Here is a 4,955-nt window from a genome sequence, read left to right as displayed (position 1 = left end):
CAGATGACCAAGGACCCCCTGATATTTTAGGAAAGCCTTTGACATGAAAACTGGAGACTAAGACAAACAAAAATTTTACAGAATGCTACTTAAAAAAGAATATGCAAACCAGATAAGTGACGATATTACATCCTGAAACTGTGCAAGTACTACAAAAGTGGGAACAAAACTTTAAAAATAAGAAATCATAGAAAATTTTAATATGTACATGAGAAGCACAAAACCCCACAGAAGTTCAGAAAACAAAGGTAGGTATGCCGTATTCAAGGGGTGTCCTAAGTGCCTAGCACAGTGCACAAACATTGACTCTCATCAGTGTACATCTTAGTTAAAAAGTTTATCCTAAACTTTCAGATAAAGGGAAATCACATGAAAAGGATCAGAATTAGTATAAATTCAGGCTTCTCACTGGCAAGATGTAGAAATGGTGAAATGCTTGTAAAACGCAGAAGAACAAGAAACTCTAGTCCAAGCCAGGGTACCAAGTAAACTGTGTGTGTAAAACAAAACACTTTTAGACTGCACCATCTCCCCACCTTTTCATAGCAGCCACTGGAGGATAGGCTCCACATATGAGAGACTAAAGCAAGAAAGAGAAAGACGAAGGATGCAGAAAATAGGAGCCTCAACCTGGGAGGCACCTGTGGGATCTCCTGGGGGAAGATTTGCCAAGGAAGAGCTCAGATTGACAGCTGTGCTCAGACACCAAGGACATCTAGTCCAGAAGAAGGTAGACCAAAAGGCTCTAGAAGGATTTTCCTAGAAACTCTTCAAGGAAGATTTCTAATTATATATATAATCTCATCATATATACATCTCATCATATATACACAATCTCATTATATAATCTCATATATATAATCTCATCATATATATAATCTCATCTCATATCTCATCATATATACAAAATCTCATCATATATAATCTCATATATATATAATCTCATATATATATCATCATATACGATCTCATCACATATATGTGTCCCTGTGTCCATGTGTTCTCACTGTTCAACACCTGCCTGTGAGTGAGAACATGCGGTGTTTGATTTTCTGTTCTTGTATCAGTTTGCTGAGAATGAGGGTTTCCAGGTTCATCCACGTCCCTACAAAGGACACAGACTCATCATTTTTTATGGCTGTATAATATTCCATGGTGTATATGTGCCAAGTTTTCCTTGTCCAGTCTATGGGCAATGGGCATTTGGGTTGGTTCTAGGTCTTTCCTATTGTAAACAATGCCGCTATGAATGTACATGTGCATGTGTTTTTACAATAGAATAATTTATAATCCTTTGGGTATATACCCAGTAATGGGATTTCTGGGTCAAATGGAATTTCTGTTTCTAGGTCCTTGAGGAATCGCCACACTGTCTTCCACAATGGTTGAACTAGTTTACACTCCCATCAACAGTGTAAAAGTGTTCCTATTTCTACACATCCTCTCCAGCATCTGTTGTCTCCAGATTTTTTAATGATCACCATTCTAACTGGTGTGAGATAGTATCTAAATGTGCTTTTGATTTGCATTTCTCTAATAATCAGTGATGGTGAGCATTTTTTCATATGTTTGCTGGCCTCATATATGTCTTCTTTTGAAAAGTATCTGTTCATATCCTTCACCCACTTTTGGATGGGTTGGTTTGTTTTTTCTTGTAAATCTGTTTTAGTTATTTGTAGATTCTGGATATTAGCCCTCTGTCAGATGGGTGGATTGCAAAAATTTTTTCCCATTCTGTTGGTTGCTGGTTCACTCTAATGATCGTTTCTCTGGCTGTACAGAAGCGCTGGAGTTTAATTAGGTCCCATTTGTCTATTTTGGCTTTTGTTGCCAATGCTTTTGGTGTTTTAGTCATGGAATCCTTGCCTATGCCTATGTCAAGAATGGTTTTGCCTAGGTTTTCTTCTAGGGTATTTATGGTGTTAGGTCTTATGTTTAAGTCTTTAATCCATCTGGCGTTAATTTTAGTGTAAGGTGTCAGGAAGGGGTCCAGAAGATGTTCTGCTTTCTGCACACTGCTAGCCAGTTTTTCCAACACCATTAATTAAACAGGGAATCCTTTCCCCATTGCTTGTTTTTGTCAGGTTTGTCAAAAATCAGATGGCTGTAGATGTGTGGCGTTGCCTTTAGGGCCTCTGTTCTGTTCCATTGGTCTATATCTCTGTTTTGGTACATATAGTTACTTTTACAGGCATGTGGGTCATATGGTCTCCATTGCAATTACTCAGCTGCACCATTATATAGCAGGAAAGCAGCCATAGACACACATAAATGAATGGATACAGCTGTATTCCAGCCTCCAAGTGTGCTGGTCCCTACTCTAAAGCAGTATGTAGAAGGAAATTTATAACACTAAACACCTGCATTTGAAAATATGTGTCTCAAATCCATAACCTCAGCTTTATACTATGGAATCAGAAAGAGAAGAGTAAATTAAACTAAAAGTAAGCAGAAGAAAAAAATATACACAGACCAGAAAAATAGGGAACATCAATGAAAGCAAAAGCTGGTTCTTTAACAAGATCAATAACATTGATAAACATCTGGCCAAGCTGATGAGGAAAATGAGAGAAGAAACAAATTACTAATATCAAGAATAAGAGTTGTTATATTACAACAGAGCATACAGGCATTAACACCATTATTAGAGAAGATCATGGAGAACTCTATATAAACTGACAACTTAGACAAAACACAATTTTTTGGAAAGACACATTCTTTAAAACTTCACTCAAGAAAGTACAGGTAATCTGATTAGCCCTATATCTATAAAAAGAATCAAATATGTAGTTAAAACCTTTGCACAAAGAACAAAACCAACATAAATAACTCAGACTATTTGGTGAATTCTTTGGTGAATTCTACCAAATAGTTAAGGAAAAAATAATGTCATAATACCAATTCTACATAAAGCTTTACACTAAATTGAAGAGAATATTTCCCAATTAATTCTATGTGGCGGCTCTGATATCTAAACTAGACAAAATCAGTATGAGAAAAGGCAACTAGAGATAAATATTTCTTGTGAACATAGATTTAATATTTAAAAAATCTGGAAATCCAATTTAACAATATATAAGTAGGTAATACATCTTAACCAAGTAGAATTTATCCCAGAAGGGAAGATTCTTATGATATTTGAAATATTAATCAATGTAATTTACTAACAAACTCAATGAGAAGACCATATGATCGTCTCAAAAGATGAAAAAAAAATTTGGCAAAATCCAGTATCTATTAACTTATAAAATCTTTCAATAAACTAGGGAAAAAAGAGAAATTCATCAACCCAGTAAAGAACATCTGTGGATCTATAGCTAGCATCATACTTCATTGAGAATAAGTGAATGACTTCCCTCTAAGATTATAATTCCTCTAAGATTATATATATAATGAGGTTATATATGACATTATATATATGATGAGATTATATATGAGATTATATATGAGATTACATATATATTATATATGAGATTATATATGACATGAGAACATGTATGAGATTATGAGATTATACGTGATGAGATCATATATGATTATATATGAGATTATGTATATATGATGAGATTTTATATGATGAGACTTTATATGACATCACGTATGACAAATTATATATGATGAGATTACGTATATATGATGAGATTATGTGCATATGAGATCGCACATGATGGGGTCATATGTATATAATGAGATTGCGTGTATAAGATCACATATGATTAGATTAAATATGATGGTGTTATGTATGATGAGATTATATATATGATGAGATATATCTTGCATGTGCAAAAACACTCAATACTCGTATGAGTATTGCCAATAGAAAATAAATAAGCTATAGGTGCCCAAGAACATCAAACACACTCTTCTTAAAGTGTTAGCTGTTCCCATGTAAGTAACATTTCCAGAGGAAAATGAATTCTAAGCTTCGAGTAGTTGTATTAAGAATACTTTGGAAAACAGTATTTTTATGAAAATAGAGCTTCCTATTTTCTTCCTGTTTTCTCCTTAATCAACTGTACCTAAATTAAAGGCGGTGTTTCACCTTGGATCAATGAGACTGATCCAGTGACATTAATTTCAGGATACTTTTTGGCCAATAAAAATAAAAATATAGATACAAATTTTGTTTTATAGTTGTAAGAATTTTAGGATCTCATACTTACTGGATGAGCAGACTTATGAGACAAACACCTTGATGACATCATTGATCTCTGAAGGCCCACAAGCTGAGCATCTGATGAATGCTCAAAATCTGCTTATTGAATTAAATGCATTAAAAGATGCAGTGAATGCTTATTGCTGTATACCATTTCACTGAAATGTAACACAATGATGGGTTGTACAATACTGGTTTTAATTAAAGTAATTCTTATGCTATGGTTTCTTATTCGAAAATCCTCAAAACGTTTCTTTTTATAAACTTCATTCACAAACTTGCCACCCCATTGTGCTAGTAAAACAAGGTTTGGAGAACCTGGCTCCTATGGTCTCTCCCATTGTCGCAGCTAAATAATTGCTGAAATGCACATGAGACTAAAACTGTATGGTGTTAGATGTCTACTTTCTACAATTAAGAAGGGAGGTTATTTAGTGGAGAACATGTATTTTGTTCGTGATAGAATGACAACATTGCTTGTTAAAAACTGTGAGCACTTTGAACTTAGATGACTGTCTGCAGATTAAACTTTGGATTTTGTATCTTGGTCTCCTAAACAAAGTACATGTACACACGTTGTGAATTATATGTGACATAATTATGTCAATTATAGTTTCAAACATTTAGTTCCAAAATACAGCAAAAATCATTCTGTCCCTCACCCATTTCCCCCTTTTCCTTTTTTTATTTTTTTTTTTGAGACAAAGTTTCACTCTGTCGCCCAGGCTGGAATGCAGTGACATGATCTCGGCTTACTGCCACCTCCGCCTCCCGGGCTCAAGTGATTCTCCCACCACAG

The sequence above is a fragment of the Cebus imitator genome, unplaced genomic scaffold (genome assembly GCF_001604975.1).
Source record: "Cebus imitator isolate Cc_AM_T3 unplaced genomic scaffold, Cebus_imitator-1.0 Scaffold19, whole genome shotgun sequence".
In the NCBI taxonomy this organism is placed as follows: domain Eukaryota; kingdom Metazoa; phylum Chordata; class Mammalia; order Primates; family Cebidae; genus Cebus; species Cebus imitator.
The sequence above is the reverse complement of the archived record's forward strand: the minus strand, read 5'-3'. Positions refer to the sequence as shown.